The sequence below is a fragment of the Oreochromis niloticus genome, unplaced genomic scaffold, assembly GCF_001858045.2.
Source record: "Oreochromis niloticus isolate F11D_XX unplaced genomic scaffold, O_niloticus_UMD_NMBU tig00000717_pilon, whole genome shotgun sequence".
NCBI classification, from domain to species: domain Eukaryota; kingdom Metazoa; phylum Chordata; class Actinopteri; order Cichliformes; family Cichlidae; genus Oreochromis; species Oreochromis niloticus.
Window position 1 is genome coordinate 126,145 of NW_020327221.1, and position 19,159 is coordinate 145,303.

Here is a 19,159-nt window from a genome sequence, read left to right on the forward strand (position 1 = left end):
CCTAAATCACACTGGATATGGATTTTCTGTCCATCCACACTAATTCTCTTCATTCTCACCTGATTGTTTGGATGCTCTTTGATAGCACATTGAAAATCCTCACAGTGACTTCTATTGCCACACTGACTGGACAAACACAAAGTTGAAGGCTTCATGTGTTTGGCACCAATAATACTTTGGTAGGTCTGAATTGTGTTTTGAACCATCTCTCAGGACCAAAGTCTTTTTGCTTCATTCACAAAGAGCTGAAGGCTTTTTACCTCACAGTTTGTCCTGTGATATTATTGGATGATGGACTATGGAAAACACAAATGTGCACTTCTTAATGGCTCATATGTGCTGTGAAAGAGCTCTTTGTCATCTTGAAGCCTTTTCAATAGTTTTTCTTTGGCTGTTTGTAAAGTTTTCTGTGTGAACTCTCAGGAATCTGGAGCAGTCTAATAGAAGTCTACTGGGGTATAGAGGGAGGAGCTTCTGTCAGACTCTTTCTGATGAGGAACTGAAGCCGCTCTCATGGTCTCATCAAATCCATCAGACTCTGCTGAGAAAAACAGTCATGTGACCTCTCAGAACAAACAGCCTGTTAGTTTCCTGCTGCCTCCATCACTCACTTTCATTCACTCTCAATCACACTAACATGTTAAAGCAGCGCTATAGCTCACCTGGCTGAGCAGGTGGACTGAAGGCGGGGCTTACTACAGGTGCCTGTGTGTCCCTCACTCTCTCCCCACTTTCCTGTCTACTCTCTGCACCTATATAATAAAGGCAAAAATGCCTCCAATAGAAATCTTTGCAAACACAAAGTCCCACAGCAGCCCCGTGTTCTCCGGCTAAAATGAGAGTTTTTGTCAGTGGAGTCTGGTGGCTTTAACCACACAAACATTACAGCTGCGCTCAAATATCACAAAGAGCTGTGACAGCAGAGAAACACATGAAAATCCTCCAAATATCATCTAGAAATAGAAATCTGTCCACTGTGGGACATGTGAGGCTGACATTAATATGTCTTAAAGTGGGAGATGAAGAAATGCTTCCAGGGCCCAAATCATTGAGACAAACATCAATCCACACTTCACTTTGTTTCATGTCTCTAAAGTGGGAATATTTCAGTGTGATGAACAAACGGCCTCCAACAAATAAAGCTGATTTTCTTTTCCTGTCTTTTCTCCAGCGGCCTCAGCTTCTTCCTCTTTCCCCTGTCTTCTTCTGCAGACGCTCCTCTGTAGCTTCAAGCTGTTTCTCTTTACAAGGAGAGCTACAAACCTTTGCATCCAGCCACAAACACCCCATGGGCTCCTCTGGATCGTCACGCTCAGCATTTTCACAATAAAAGCCTCATATTTATGGCTGCTCCACCCTGACATGTGACAACATCCAAATGACTGGATCAAAGTGTTTGAATGATCTCAGCAGCTTTAAAACTATTGATATTTATACATTTACATTGATTTGGACTAAACTAACAAAACTATTGATTTGATCCAAACTTAAATCATGCCAGAGGCTTTTATTTTGAAGTTAGGATCATTTTAATGGTCTTCTTAGTCTGTTCATTTAAACACACAGCTGCTCCGCCTGACATTTTTGGCTTATAGATCAAAACATCAAAGAATTTATTTTATTTGAATGAACTGAAAATACATTCAAACTAAAAGCTTTTAGAGAATAAACTCCTACATGACCTCTGACCTTTGACCTGTATCTACAGCACTGACCTCTGACTTTCAGCTTCACTTGTTTCTTCAACAGGATGTTTCCCTCCCTGCTGTAGACGGTGCAGATGTAGGTCTTCGTGTCTACATCTGTGGGGTATTTCAGGGTCAGACTGAGGTCTCCAGTTTTCAGCAGGTCTTCATTCATCTTCGTTCGGTCTCTGTAATCCTGGTGCTGTTCTTCAGGCTGGTCAGAGCCGTTCTCATACACGTGGACTTTCCTGTTGCCCCCTTCCTTCCACTCTACTTTAGCGTCTTCAGGCAGGTGAAGTGTGGTTTTGCACGGCAGTTCGACATCTTCCACCTCAGAGTCCTCTGGCTTCACCTCTGCATAATCTGGGGGAAAACAAAGTAGAAAATTAGCTTGGATGGAGACATTTGTGTTGACTGCTGAATGCTGCTGCTTCACTGGTAATGCATTGTACCTCACACTGTATGTTCCCCCTCACCATTAACATGTTATAATAATAACTACCTTTGGTTATAATTATGGAAAGACAGTCATAATTATGTCAGGATATTAAATATGACTGTGTGTTGACCTTGACTGTAAATATATCTCACACACAGTGGTTCACCCAGCTGTGACTGATGTGTTCACCATCAGTTAACATGGAGAGAACAGTAGAAACTCTGGCTTGAGACTCAGCAGATCTCACTAACATAGGGTGACCATATTTTGATTTCCAAAAAAGAGGACACTTGGCTCAGTCATGAAGAACTTGCTTAAAGAAACATAAAATCAGCCCGGGCATTTTGACTAGAGACCGGCCCACCAGGTATTATAGGAAAAACCATAAAGCCTTTGAATGAAAAGAAACGCAGTTGTGACAGTGATGTACACTGTCTTGTTGGTATATGTATGATTTCTATACATTTTACATCAGATAAAATCTTTGGTTGTAAGATTCAGATAATTATTTAATAACAGCGAGACATTTTAAATGAGAATAAGAAAAGTATTTCTTTGTGCCCCCCTTTCCCTGTTAATGCCCTACCTGGCCCCCTGGCAAAACTTTGCTAGACCCGCCCCTGCACAGTTACCAGCTGTCAGCTATGTAGAAAAGGATCCTGGTGTTATTTGTCTCTCAGAAACAGTTCATAACTTCCCTTCAACTCATCCATGTCACCTAAAAGGTAAACCTGTTTCTCCATCACCTGTTCAGCTCTGATGATTCAGTAAGAACATCTCTTCGTTTCATCTTCATGTTTCCCTCTCACCAGATATCCAAACTGATATCATGACCAGCAGCTTTACAGCTGTGGTTCCAGCAAACATCAGCGGATACTAGCAATTAATATTAAAGAAATTCTAACAACAGCTGATCAAGCTTAAACGTGCTGCTGTTGTTTAGTGCAGAACAAGCGCTCACAAAGCAGCTGTTTGGGGATGACATCAAACACATGGGTCTTCTGTCGGAATATAGGATATAGGTATATAGGTATATGTTTGTGGCTGTAATGTGACAAAATGTGGAAAAGTTCAAGGGGGGCGAATACTTTTGCAAGCCACTGTAGATGGCTTTGTTCACTCCTTTCAAACCATCTGTGTTCTCTGTCCAAAATGTGAACCTTGGCAACCTTGAAAGAGTGACCTTCGTCCTTTTAGATGCAGATGGACCGCCGAGTCTTGTCCTGTGGAGGTGGCGCTTCTATCTTGTGCCATGCGTTTATGAAGTGACTGTTTGGTCTGGGCATTCCTTGCTACACTGCACAGCATACACTATGTTGTTAAGTTTGTGTTTGGAAGTTTTGTCTTTGGGATAAACCATTTTTCATCTGAAGTTGTCATCCCTTATGTAGCAGGTTTATCTGAAAAACTTGCACTGACATCCCAGTGCACTTCAGACCCAGCTACACCGTCAGACAAAAACTGCTCATCCACTGCTGCTTTTATGCACCTGTCATCCACCACCCTAATATGTCACCATAAATAAGAAAATCCTGCATAATTAAATAATTGCTTTAACTTAATTATCCACTGTGACTTACAAACACACCTTTATCATATATATTCTTTAGAAAACTAAACACAAGAAAGAACAATTTATTTCATTCAACAATCTAGAACAAAAAGCAATTGTCTTAGATTCAGCTATCATTTTCGATGTCGATCTACCCACTTGTCAATTTACAGCACAATTCACAACATTTTCATTAAACTTCAGTAACTTCTTCAACTTTTTTAAAATTAAAAGCTTCCATAAATGAAATGTTTTAATGGCCCCACGCCTCTGACCCAAGACCACCATTTCAAACATCTGTAACTGGGTTTCAACAGATAATCTCTATCTCAACTTAACACACTATGAAAGACTTTCCTAGTTTTCCCCACTTTTTTTGTAATAGCCTTTTTAATGTGAGACCAAAATAACCATAATCTTTCACTACTACTACTTAATACAGAACTTCCAAATTTAAAGTCCCAGAACTTTCTTACATAACTTCTTGGAATAATTGCTAATTTACTTTTAATAGGACTTACACCTAATTTCCAGTCAACACAATATGATCTACCATAAGCTCCCTTCAACCTTTCCTTGTACTTGCTGTCTGATTTTGCAGAACTGATAATTGAAGTGATTCTTTCTTCTGTTGACAGAACAGAAAACCAAACACCGTGCAGAGCAGCAACCTGAATACTAATCCAAAAGAGGTTGATTATTGTGATAATATTTTTTCTTTTTTGGGTATATGTATGACTCTGGATACTGTAGTTATTCAGAAAAAGAGAGACTCAGATCAGAAGTATTCGACTCCCTGGTATAATTTTTAAACATGCACCTTAGCGCAGATGACTAATAAGCTTGAGAGGAAATGGCGTGTCACAAATTTAGAAGATCATCATTTTGTCACGTCTGCACCGGCAGATGTTGTGAAGTGTGAGTGTGGACCCAAATGCAAACAATGGAGAAAGGATGGGAGCAAACAAAAAGCGCTGAACTGAAACACCAACAAAACTTGAAAGGAGACTAAGATAAACTAACAAAACTAAACCGAGAAAAGCAAAACAAAATATAAAAACCCACTAGGTACATAGAGAAAAATACAAAAACACAAAACCTGGAACTGGGAAAAAGGGCCCTGAGACCTGAAGAACCTGAGGAAAGATAAGCAGACAGTCCAAGAACAGGCAGAGGGACAGAGGACTACATACACAAAATGAGGGGATGGGAAACAAAAGAGAAGAACTGGAACTGACGTAATGAAACAGGGAGGAAGCAAAATTAAAAACTGCAAAAGGAAGCAAAGAAAGCTAGAAATACAAATGACTATGACATGAAAAACACTATATCAAAGGATATTTATAAATCATCTTTTTCTCCAATTGATTTTTCTGCCAAGCCAAGTAAACCTAATTTATAAAGAACTTTAAAAACAACTAGCACTGACCAAGTGCTGAACATACAATAGGAAAAAATATAAATACTTTCTTATTTGTAATGGCAGGGCATTCCACAATTTGGGAGCAGCAACTGTGAAAGCCTGGTCCCTTCGGAGCTTTCAATGCATTTTCGGCACGTCCAACAACAACTGGTCAGCTGATCTAAGAGCAGTGTTGGGGAGTAACAGAATACATGTACCAGCGTTACGTATTTAAAATACAAAATATGAGTAACTGTATTCCGTTACAGTTATCTTTTAAATAGTTGATAATCAGAATACACTTACTTTGTTGAAATAAATGGAAATGGCGGCCATTTCTTGTTTAATATGTTAGGCTATCCCCTCTCTGTGCCTTCTCCAATTTTGGTAATGCAGTCAGGTGCAGGTTTAGCTCAGTTGGATCAGCATGCAATCATAGGTCGCATGGTTGAAAGCGGCCAGTTCGAGTCTGACCCGCAGCCCTTTTTAAAACAAACAAAACACGCAATAAGAGGCTCTAATGTAAGCATCCTGTTAATGTTGGTGGTGTCAGTTACACAATGGACCCAGAGCCAGCAGTGGACGGGCAGGAATGCATTCCGACACCACTTCATAAGAAGAATGGGATGGGCGAAATTGCTGTGTGATTTTTATTACCATTACTGAAGGCTACTCACCACCGAGCTAACATTGTTAGACTGCAGACTGTTAGGTCTTTTCTCAATACTCAAGTACGCAACTCTGTACTCGGGTTCTCGCTAGTCCGGACTTCATAAGTTCACACAGGAGTCCAGACTTTCCGGGATGGCAGCGCGATCATTCTACAATTGGAAGTGTAGTGTACTTGATGACATCACAGCTCTGGAGTTTTTACTGCCATCCCCTCTTAATTTAACTGTGATTAATATTTGCAATGGAAATTACACATGAGATAACAAAAATTTACACATGATGTAGTAAATTTCTTTAAGAAAAAAAATCATTTAAAACAGTATCTTAAGCACTTTGGCAAAATTCGCTTTTATGCATCATATGTTTCATAACATACTAGTGCTGGGCGATATGACGATATATATCGTGTGGACGATAGAAAAGTGTCTATCGTGCCATTTGTCTTCTATCGTTTCTATCGTTTCTAACCCTAATTTTATAAATTATTACATAAAATATATCATTAACCCTTTACAACCGGTCAGAGCAGGCACACTCCGTTTTCTTTAACTATTTTTAAATCCCTGTAGAATTGGAACCACGTAAGGTAGCGCAATAATTTGTTTTGCATATGAAACCATATGAGTTGTACTTACATCTTATTCCATTAGCTTGCCCTAGGTCACAGTTTCCTTCCACATATAGCTTTGCAAAAATTGCATAAAAAGCACTTCCAGCAACAAAAACAAAATATTCCAGAAAAACGCTTTGCCGATCTGATCAGCTGTTCATAACACTTCCTATGTTGGAATATAAGTCAGCGCGAACTATCGCATGTCCGCCATTGCCTGTCCGAAACCGGAAGTGACGTCATTTTCGCGGAAAATGTAGTTTTTTAGCTTCAAAGCCTATGTTGGTGTTTTTAAAAGTCATGTTTGACTTTATGCTCTTCTGTATCGTATCTGGGATGCTTAGAAGTCAAATTACACTGTTGGAAATAGTTTATTTTGATGCACATGCTGTGTTTTTGCATATTTGCATTTATTTATTTTCATTTTTCCTGTAGTATATAAAAATTTGTGTATCTCAAAAATAAAACTATGAAGACACTCAAAATAAATTTCTCGTGGTTGGAAACTTTTGTATTTACAGTTTTGAGGGATAAACCTCTTAAATTTCTCTAACTAGAAATATATGTAAAAAAAAAAAAAAAGATTTTCAATTTTTTTGTAGTTTATTGCACTTTTTTGCAATTTATGTAGTTACTATGGACTTAATGCATACATATTATTAAAATTTGGGCTATAACGGTTGTATTGATGTATAGCAACTTGAAATGTTCCCACAAATGGCACTACAACATGTAAAATGTAAAGATAAGCTCTGGCGGACTTGGTTCTATGGTAGGTCTTAAAGGGTTAAATAGCCTGTGGCAAATATAATATATGTGGCAAATATATTAGTGTTGTCTTCTCACTATACATACTCTTAACTTTATGCAAGAGAAAATAAAGTATAAAAAAATGATATTTTTTGCAAAGAAACTCGGTCTTGTGGTTTTGCGACATGGTGCTGCTTTACGTGCACCCAGATTTGCGACATGCTTTACGGTAACTCAAAACAAAGACTGCACCCTCTCCACTCGCTGTTTACAGACTGCATACTTTCCAGATGACCACAGGTCAGGTGGTATATCGTGATATATATCGTTATCGTGATATAAAATAATTCATATCGTGATAAATATTTTTTCCATATCGCCCAGCACTATAACATACATGCATAATTCATGAGCTTCATACAGTTGAGCACAATCACTACATGACAGAAAAACAAGCTTAATCTCTCTCAATAAAAACAGTACACTTGCATGCCTGACTAAAAACAAACAAGTAAGATGTTATTACGCACGTATTAACATGCTGTTTTTAGACTTGATGGATAGCATTAACAACCTGCTAGCTGCAAATAATTATTAACTGATTATTAACAGACAAAAAGAAAACATATTACTGATACAGAAATAGTTTTCTATATGAGATAACTGCAAAAAGTGCACCCTTACCTAATGTCCACCCTACTGTTATTCATTTTATATTAAGATTCAAAAATCTAGTTGCTATGGCGAGTAACCTTCAATAATAGTAATAAATCACACAGCAATAGAAATGACAGTAATAGTACATTCATGTAGTTGTAAAAAGAATGACAACTTATTAAGTAATCCAAAGTATTCAGAATGCGTTACTCTCATTGAGTAACTTAATGTAATACATTACAAAATACATTTTGGGGCATGTATTCTGTAATCTGTAGTGGAATACATTTTAAAAGTAACCTTTCCAACACTGTCTAAGGCAGTGGTTCTCAAACAGTGGTATGCATACCACTAGTGGTATTTCAGCTCTCTCTGGTGGTACGCGGGAAATCTCCAATTTTTTTTAAAGATTAAATAATATAGCATTGTGGAGGTATGCAAAGACAACATGAGAGTTCCCGAGGCTCTTCTGGGAGCTGGAGTCAACCAGAAAACGTCCCTCCGAGCGTGAGTCCTCTATGAAGAGCAACCTTTCCTTATTGCCAGTGGCCGCGGCCGCTACAGAGCGCTGGTGGGATCGTTTCCCTGGGGCTTAAAACTGCAAAGGTGGCATGGCGCTGTCACGCTAATAGTAAGAACACAGCCCTTTTCCATTGTGCCGCAGTGCCACCGTGCTGTGATCCCAGCCACCATCGATGAGTCAGAGGCACCCCAGGATAATAGGTGGAGGCACGGTCCAGAGATTTGCTACCCATGTGTTTAGGTCCACATACTGACTGATTATAGATGAGGACCAAAGAAGGTTTTTACTGAGATTTGAACTGACTTAGCTTAGCCTGTGTTTTAGCCACATGCTAAACAAACACATGTTCAGAAACTAGAAGATGTTACCTTTCAGATGAAGTCTCACACATGAACTTTGCTCCTACAGTTCATCTGCTGAAGCTTTTACATTTGGCTGGAAATCAAATAAAAACCAAAACAGCCACAAACATCAGACATGCTAACACTGTAACATTATTGGATGGAGCCACTGAGACTGAACCACCATCATGAGTCTGACCTCTGACCCCTGACCTGTATCTACAGCACTGACCTCTGAAAATGAGCACCACGTCTTTCTTCAGCAGGATGTTTCCGTCCCTGCTGTAGACGGTGCAGGTGTAGGTGTTTGTGTCTTCATCTGTTGGGTATTTCAGGGTCAGACTGAGGTCTCCAGGTCTCAGGAGGTTTCTCTTCATCTCTGTTCGCCCTCTGTAATCGTCATGCTGTCCTTCAGGCTTGTCAGAGCCAATCTGATACACGTGGACCTTCCTGTCATAGATAGAACCATCCTTCCACTCCACTTTAGCATTTTCAGGCAGGCGAATTGTGGTTTTGCAGGGCAGCAGGACAGACTCCACCCCTGATTTCACCTCCACCTGGTAAACTGAGAGGACAACAAAGTACAATGTAATGACATCATTAGCAGCTGTGATGGTCACATGACCTCCCTGTCCCCTCCTTGGCTTCTAGTCTCAGTCAGATTGTGTCTCAGTTTGTTCCTGATGTGTTCCTGACTCGTTCTTTGGTAACTAGTCTGCAGCGTCCTGTAAAGTGCTGCAGACATGTTGGATGAAGAGCAGAAGAACAGACAGACTGAGCCTCCACAGTCGGCCATGTCTCACACACATCAGCACAGAAACCATGAAGATCTCATGTGTCTGCTCTGAACATCTGAAGCTCTCCACCACATGACTGAGCACAACTCAAGGAGGAACGTTTACTGAAGCTGCTGCAACATTTACTGTCAGCACATGTTTCCATGTGTTAAGGTTCAAAAATATTGAGGAGGAATACAAAAATAAGCACGGATCCAGGCGGGTGCAATTAGACGGCATTTTAATGAATACACATGTGTGAGTCCGAACGCTGTGCAGATTTCAGCGTCGAACTAAACTTACAATAATTAGACAAAGGTTTTATAGGGTTGGCAGTCTTCCTGTTACCAAGCAGACTCAAACAAAGCATACGTCACCCCAAAACCACAATGACTTTTAACATAGTTTAAAACAGAACATCTTCTTCGGATCGAAGCCAGGTGCTTCCTCTCAGCTGTCTTCGCTGTCGCTTATCTTCTGGGACATCTGGTGTACTTCCTGGAACAGACTACCACGTACGCACCCAAACTTTGCAGTTATAAACTCTTACCTAAATGAGTCCATCTACTATGTGTGCGCGTGCACGTGCGGGGGCGCGTGCGTGCTGTGTACTGCGTACGTGTCGTGACCTCTCTCACTATATGTGTCTGTATGTGTGTCTCGCCCTTAAATGCTCTCTCATCTCACCCGTTACACTTCTGACCTTTCACCAGAACAGAGGCTCATCCTTACATATAATAACCTAACTGGAACTATATATGTAATCTACTGAATAAATGTTTTAATCAAAAGCCTCTACTAAAAGCTTAATACAGTTTCATATCCTACTCACAGTACTTGCATTCAGAGTCTGCTTTCAGTTTCACTTCTGCAAGAGCCTGCAACTTCAAAAACATGTACTTCCTGTCGCTGCAGCTCAGTTTTCTCCCCCACTGAAGACTCCAGTGTAAGAATATAAAAACATTCAGAAGCCTTTAAAATTATAAATTCAACTCAACAGTTTAAAGTGGTTCTTCTTGGACCTGTAATAAAGACTAATATGATACCAATATATTTGGACATCTGAATGCATCTAAATGCAACATCACTATTAATAATGAAATGTTAATGATGATTATAGAAATAGCAGCAAATAATAGCAGTAAAATATTCTACCCCTCCGGACACATGTCAGCCTGCTGATTACCACCACAGAAGAAGAACAGCTTGTCCACATGCAGCCTCTGTGTCAGATCAATGCAGTGAAGCACACACACTGTTTAGTAAAGTCATGTTGTGGAGCTGTTTCACTGATCAATGACTGAGTCTGAAGGAGGTTTTCTGACTTCTGGAACAAACCTGGAAGTTTCTCTTCAGCTCTCTGTATCAGCTGTTTGTAACTCTCAACTCTTTCAGCTTCTGGAACAAGTTTGTGTGAGCCACAGTCAAGGAGCCACCAGAGGACACCTGCTAACCATCGGCATTATGGGTAGTGTAGTAGGAGACACTCACCTGACATGAAATAGTGCCGGAAATAGTATATGAGACCTCCAGAAACCACAAGAAGAACCAGGAGAACCAGGGGAACCACAAGAACAATGTTCCAGATTAGAAATGGTTCTGTGGAAAAGCATAAAAAGCACCATGACCTCTGAGCTCTGACCTTAATCCACAACATTGACCTCTGACCTGCGTCATCATCTCTGACCTTTGACCTGCAGCACTACTTTCTGTCTCAGGATGTCTTTGTCCCTGTAGATGGTGCAGATGTATCCTCCACTGTCTCTCACTGTGGGGTGTTTCAGGGTCAGACTGAGGTCTCCAGTTCTCAGCAGGTCTTTGTTCATCTTTCCGCGGCCGCAGTAAAGGTTGTCCAGCTGTTTCAGGTGATCACTGTTTTTTGAATGCACTTGGGTCACTGTGAGTTCTCGGTCAGAGTGAGTCCACTCCACACTGGTGTCCTCAGGCAGGTAAGGCTTTGTTTCGCAGGGCAGGATGACAGACTCCGAGCCTTCCTCCACCTTTACCTCCACCTGCTGGTCTGAAAGGACAATAAAGCCCAGGATCAATTGTAGACACAGTAACTGGAGCACAGCTGAGTATCTACAGTCTAGAGCAGGGGTCTGCAACCTTTTACACCCAAAGAGCCATTTGGACCCGGTTTCCACGCAAAAGAAAACACTGGGAGCCGCAAATACTTTTTGACATCTAAAATGAAGATAACACTGTATATATTGTTTTTTATCTTTATGCTTTGTGTGAACAACTAAGGTGTGCTGCTTATGAAATCCATGAAGTGCTACAGAGAAAATTAAATTTTATTTATGTAATCAACACATTTTGAACTCTTAAAGAAATATAACAAAAGGAAAGACACCAACCTGAACTAAAATGATCCATGTAGCAAACAAAAACTGTTGTGAGCCGCCTCCCTTATATCTCCTTTGGGCTGTTGGAGCCTTGACCTGACTCTTAAAAAATAATTGGAAAAAAAGCTCTATGCTGCTGAAAAATGAAAAATAGATATTTGCAAAATTCTGCCTAAACATGTATTTTACCTGGTTAATGCGTGCGGTGGGGCGTGGTTTGGAGCGCCTCTGCAGGGGAGGCGGACGCACCTGAGCGACACCCGCAATCACGCCTCGCTGCCTTTACGTCTGCGCTATCTGTGCTGTTGTGTTGTTGGTGGTGTGTGTCGGGCTGTGAACTGAAAAGCTACAGCCGGCTGTATGCGTACAGCAACTGTGTGTGAAAAGTGCTCAATATAGAGATGCTCAAAAGATGTTCATGGAAACATCGTCTGGTCTGCCATGATTTGTTTACAATGGGATTTCTGCTCCTGAACCTCTGCGCACAGAGTCCACAAATCGGGGCTGTACGAAGTCAGTTTACGCAGGACTGTAAGCTGTCATCTGTCAGGCGTGAACGGTGTTTGTTTTTAACATAGTTCACGGTGGAGAACAGCTGCCGACATAATGTGGATACGAAGATCCATAATTGGCCTACCTGCAGGGGCAGATCTAGAAGGGTGGCATGGGGTGGCAAGTGCCACCCTAAAATCATCCCTTGCCACCCCAAGTGCCACCCCAGTTTTGCATATGACAGTGTTGTTTGTTAAAATAAGATAGCATTAACAGTTTGAGCGTAGTTACAGTCAACAGTGAATATAAATGCTAAAACTGAATATATTGGATAGTGTTCCCCCCCTCCACCATTAACAAATGGTTCAGCCCGTAGCAGGACGGCTTTTTTCTTGTTTTCAGTAGCAAGCGATGCTTATGATTGTGCCAGAGCACATTTTGAACAACACCAGGGGAATTTCGCTTTTTACGCAGGTGGTTGGATGTTATACTCTGGAAATGGAAGGAAGGTGAGTGTTATTAACCCTCTGTGGTCCTCGGACACGCTGCACCTCCAAATCACATGACTGTTTTAAGCTAACATAGCAACAAGCTGCAGCCACGCTGAGTCTCTATTTCAGCCCATATTGAAAGTTCGGAGTTCAAAGTTTTTACATTTTAATTACAGGCCAGTAAATCCAGAGTTATGATAATATTTATAAGCCATGCTTTTTTCTAAATACTGTCGTCATGTTTGTGTGTGTGTGTGTTTTAAGCGTTTTCTAAGGACAGCGCGAAAACAGTAAAGAAAGAAAAAAGCCACCTCTTTCCTATCGGTGGAAAAATGTACCATGTTGACCAATTTTAAAAAAAGTCAACACGTGAGATTTGGTTCTTTAGGAAGAGGGGAGAGTTTGGGGAGTGACGGTAACGGCAGCGAGACAGAGCGAGCGAGTGAGAGAGAGAGAGAGAGTTTTTAGATGTGGGAGATTTGTGACGTTTAGTGTGGAGTGTATACTTAGTGTATTGTGTTGTCTTGTGTAGTTGTTCTGTTGTGTAGTCGTTTTGTTTTGTGTGTCAGTGAGGGCACTAATGAATGTCACAAAGGCACATTGCAGTGTAAACACTGTCACTAAGTAGAAAACCAGCGGAGTGATACACCTCCTGTTGTCAGGCCTGCAGGTTTATCCCTGTGCTGTTCTCCTCTGTCTTTTGGTGGACAAACTTTTTTTTTACTGGCACACATCATTTGTGGGGCATCTTATTGCAACACCTGATTGTTCTCTCATTTTAGTTTTAGTAATAGTTTTAAAAGGTTGAATGAAATGAAAAAAACAGCAGGTGTATTGGCTGCATTTTTAGATAAATAGTTGTATATGTTTACAAAAGTACAATTTATATTTGCATTTTAAGTTATAAACATTTACTCAACATGTCTGTGTTTTTTCTTATAGTAACAAATACTACTAGGATTTAAGTTCTTTGTGTGATTTCAGATCAGTAATACTAATGCAGTATGTCAATGAAAAAAACAACTAAATTCAGTTGAGCTGAAAAGAATGACACCAAACAAGGCAAGGGGAAAAAAATAAAATGAAACAATTTGAGGGTGAAATACAAACGTAAACTCAAAAGGAGTCAAAAATGGCCGGTTGTATTTCAGACCTCAGTGGGTTAATCCAACAAATCATGAAAAATTAGGTTTAAATTTTTGTTCATGACAGTGCAGATTTCTGACATTTTGTGGAATTTAAGCTGTAACAATGTGATTGTTTTCTAACAAAAAACAGTGAAACTTAAGTTAGACTTGTGTTTGTAAATGAACCGCCCCATGTTGTGTAGCTTTCTGGATTTCATACTTATTGGGCTACATATTTATTTATTATACAGGCTATACAGTACATAAGATGAAAACTCACATGTTTTATGTTACTAAAGTGTGTAATTATGTGGGCTACAGACAATAATTAAGTTATAGACTATATTTATATGAAAAACGTGTATGCTTACTGCATTTGAATCATTTTAACCATATGTAACCACCTGCATATGTATTTGGGGGAAAAAAAGGCTTTGATTTTGCCACCCCATTTGATTTCTTTGCCACCCTCCCTCACGCCACCATAAGAAAATTTCTCTAGATCCGCCCCTGCCTACCTGGGGTTGAAAGTCTCGATAAATGCACGCTGTTTCGGCGGGTATACCGGCTTCCGCGAGTGTGACTTATTTTGAGCGATGAAAAAATAATAGAATATAATTTTATTTTTATATTTCAATATCACAATAATCTTCCAATTTAGAACTATGAGTTAAAAAGAACTAACATAAATAAAATATACTTCAGCTAAATACTTCTAATTTATTTTCCCAAACCACGCGGAGCTGCAGTATAAGGACTAAAGAGCCGCATGCAGCTCCGGAGCCGTAGGTTGCCAACCCCTGGTCTAGACTTTAGTAATTACAACTTGTAAATAAAGTAGGTGTTGGAGTTTATTGCTGACCTTTGACCTCCAGCTGTAAATCTTTAAGTCTCAGTTCTTCTCTCCCATAACTGATGGAGCAGGTGTAGCTGCCAGTGTCAGTCAGTTGGAGGCTTTTCAGAGTGAGGCTGAAGTTTCCAGTGTCCAGAGCATCAGGCTTCATTGATGTGCGCCCGGTGTAACGCTGGTTTTGTCCTCTGAGATCGTCTCCTCCTTCTCGTCTTAGGTGGACAGTTTTGGGATGAAGATCTCTGTGAGTCCACATCACTGTGGGGTCATCAGGTATAAAACCTGTGAACTGACAGGGCAGCAGGACAGATCTTTCCCCTTCATATACTTCCACTACCACAGTCAGGGCATGGCGGGAAACTGTGAGGACACATGAAGAGAAATACAGAGGTCAGTTTTACAGTGAGACTATTTATTTTTGGTTATCTACATTCAGCACTACTAATCACTGTAATTATGGTCATTTTATGTTAAATACAGATCTACATTTCTTAGTCTTTGTTTGGTATTGCTTAGTTTCCGTGTGTTTCCTAGTTTAATCATTTGTGTTTCTTGTTCTCAGTTACTTCTTCATTTAGTCTGCTCCCTTTTGTTGTCTTGGTCTCATCTTTTGTTTCCTGCAGTCTGTCATGTCTCTGTGATGTGTTTCCTCCTTTATTTTGGCAGTCCTTTTGTCCAGTTTTGCTTCCTTGTCGTTCCCATGTCCCCTGTGAACGCTGTTTTCTTCCTCGTAACTTCTGAGCTTCCTTGTTCCCTGGTTTCCCGTCACTTGTTTCTAGCTTATCTTTTCTTTGTTTCCATGAGTTCTTTTTGCAGAGCCACAGCTGTGCAGTCAAAAACAGGCTCACTGCAGCCACTAAGAGTGAAGAGTATTAAACTCTCACTAAATTATATATTCTTCATCTCTGTTCACAAGTTTCTGGATTTCTTTTTTTTTTTTTTTTAAATAAAACTAAAACTGAACTTCATTTTTCCATGTTTGGCAATGTTTACATTCTGTTTAATCTGTTACTTTCTGAAGAAGCAGTGCAGACTAATGAAGCAGTCTACTGACAACAGTTACAAATAGTTGTTTGAAATGACATCTACTGAGATCTAAAACACACAGATCTCTGCACCAAACGACTAAACAACCAGATTATGAAGCAATGTTCTGTTTGTGCAGATGTGGAAGCAGTCAGACAACATTTTCTTCATGATTTAACGCTGCTGCTGACAATGCTGTCAACAACTGAAGCCTTCAGTCTGCAGCAGGTGGAGAAGCTGTGCTGCTGTCCCTGTCAGAGAGGCAGCGGTCCCCAACCCCCGGGCCACGGACCGCTACCGGGCCTCTCGAGTGTGAAATTTATGGTTTTCTGGGTTTTTATCATTAACTTGGTTTCTCTGGGTCTTTTTCTGTGTTGTAGTTGTGTTTTATTTTGAAAGAAATGAAAGCTCTCATCAGATCTCAGAACAGAGCGAAAGCTGCAGGCCAAACAATGTTAGAGAGTGTCCAGCTGCAGGATGAATTCCTCTCCCTGGAAGCAGCTGAGTGAGTTAGAGGCCTGTTACTGTAGCAACAATGCTAACAAGCTAGCTGTGAAAACAGGAGAAGGGCATGTTGAGGGCTAGCAGGTGTTCATGTCCCTGAATCTAAAAATCAGAGTGAGAAACAGCAGATCTTTGTCTTAAAGCTCCAAAACATGAATTCTGGCATCTTGACTGGTTTTCATAGTTTTGTTAATATGAGTGATGAAAAATGATTTTGGTCTCAAACTGATGTCTGAATGTCTTGAAACATGTTAAAGTTAAAATGTTTCAAATTAATAAAAAAAAGTTAATGTCCATTTCATTATTTATGTAATAACACAGGTGTAGGTAACACAGTGGCTGTGGTTTCATGGACAGAGTTAGGTTACAACAAATATAGCAGAGACGAATTCACATTTAAGATGATGATGCTGAGATTCACTCGCTAAAATCCAATTTTGTACTGTGTACTGTAAACAGTAGTGTCAGTGTAGGGGGTGGACATCAGTCACTAAAGCTTGTGAGGCAAAGTCACATCTACAGTGTCGTCAACAGAAAATAGTTGTTTTTTATTCTCTCTCAGTGCATGTATACTATATAACAGGCTCAAGCCAAGTACATTCATTAGAATTTAGATTTTTTTCTACAATCTCCTCAACTAATTATATTATATTCTATTATTTTGCACAACGTTCAGTTACCTGTGTACAATAATGATTAGCTACTTTTTACTTTTTTACTGTGATTAAATTTCAGAGTGTACTTTTTCACTTTTACCTGAATTTTTTTTTATCAGGTGTCTCTACTTCTGCTTCAGTAAAGAAAGTCTGTACTTTTGCCACCCCTGAGTATAACCAGTAAACACTGATGGAGTGTACCAGCCTTTTTATAGAGGACTTCATTATTTGTGCTATTACTGGATAAAATGCTGAATTTAGAGGAAAAACTGCTTTGATATTCCCGGCATGAACATTTCATGTAATCTGATCTAGTTTCAGCTTCACTGATGGATGGCAGCTCTCTGACAGCCACAGCAGAGATGTGTCTAATATGTTTACTTAATACGGAGACTTTACAAACAGGACTTATGAAGGAGAAAATATGGTAAATGGCCTGTATTTATATAGCCCTTTTCTGGTCCCTAAGGACCCCAAAGCGCTTTACATATCCAGTCATTCACACATTCACACACTGGTGATGGCAAGCTACGTTGTAGCCACAGCCACCCTGGGGCGCACTGACAGAGGCGAGGCTGCCGGACACTGGCGCCACCGGGCCCTCTGACCACCACCAGTAGGCAACGGGTGAAGTGTCTTGCCCAAGGACACAACGACCGAGACTGTCCGAGCCGGGGCTCGAACCGGCAACCTTCCGATTACAAGGCGAACTCCCAACTCTTGAGCCACGATCGCCCCAAATATTAAATAAATACATGACCTGTTGACTCAGATGACGTCACAGAGATCTAACCCGAGGTGGATCCGGTCTCGGTGTGGGTCACGACAGCTGAGGAACACGTGTGACCATCACGCGTGGAAAACTAATTAAACTGTCAGAGTGTATAAAAGTGTGAAATATTCGTGTGTGCTGAGCTCAGAGCCGCTAACCTCGAGCACTGCTTTAGCCCGGCCGGCTAGCTCTGCAGAGTCCACAGTCTGAGTCCGGCTGTCCGGCCTCACTCTTCCACGAACACAGACACACGCACACTGGTGCGTGTATCTGTGTAATGAGGCCCAAACTGCGGGTTAAACAGAGAGGTACTTACCGCTGACGAGGAGCAGCAGCTGCAGCAGCTTCATCCTCATTTAAAGGCTCACTTGACCGCAGTTTTAAAGTCCCGTTAGAGTGAGCCCACACATGCGAAGTCACAGTAAGGCCAGCCGCACCTACGATGTTGCGCTTTTCTTCCGCATATTACGGTACGGGTGCCGACTGGCTTAGAAGCACCACCGTCTACTGTATCCTGCAATTTTTTGCTAGTTTAATACTCTACCCAGATTACAAATATTCTCATCTTTGAACTCATATTACAGGGAAACTCTAAGAGGTGGCACTAATATTTCACTGGATTCTTACTTTAGGTCACTCTCACTCTTCATCCACAGTAAGAATCCAGTGAAGTATTTGTTTCTGAAAACAGCAAAAATCATTTCAACATACACAACGAGAGACGGACATCCATACTCCAATTACAGATCAATTTCCCAGCTCTTGAAGATTTTAGACAAACTGTATTTCTTTATCATTTTATTGAAAAATACAGTTTGAGTTGTTACCAGTGTGGACTTAGAGCAGTGAGGTTGCTCTAAATCCAGTAGTTGTAATACAGCTTATAGAAGGTAAAGCAAATGCAAAGGACACCAGTGTATAGAGTGTGGGCTGTTCTGTGACTTTACAAAAGCCTTTGATACAACAGAGCCCAGATTACTGAGAGAAAATCTTGAGAGATGTGATATAAACGCAACACACACTCATTGTTAATGAGTTATTTTAAAGATAGATATCAGCATGCACAGAGTTGCACCCTAAACTGTTTGTGTTGTACATAAATGATGCACACTGTGTCTAAATTGTTCAAATCATTGGCGGAGCGGGGGGTGTCTTACTGGGCTTAAGCCCGGGTTGTTTTGTCAGAAGCCCGGGGTCTTTTGGAGTGTAATTTTTTCATAGTTAGATGCCTGACTGACAACTGTATAAAACAAAAACTACACACAATATTCGAAGCACATAGTGCACACTGTGGGAATTTACGACTGTGCATAAATTCCCCCTAATTTTGGTATGATCCGAGCTCAGACACTAAGTGACTGAGCACAGCACTTAGGCATGTGAGCGAGGGGGGAGAAGCTGCTGCCTGCGAGTTTGCTGCAGACAGAGAGCTTAAGTTTGACCAGGTACCAAAGCAAATCATTCGTACTGTACAAATAATGTAAAT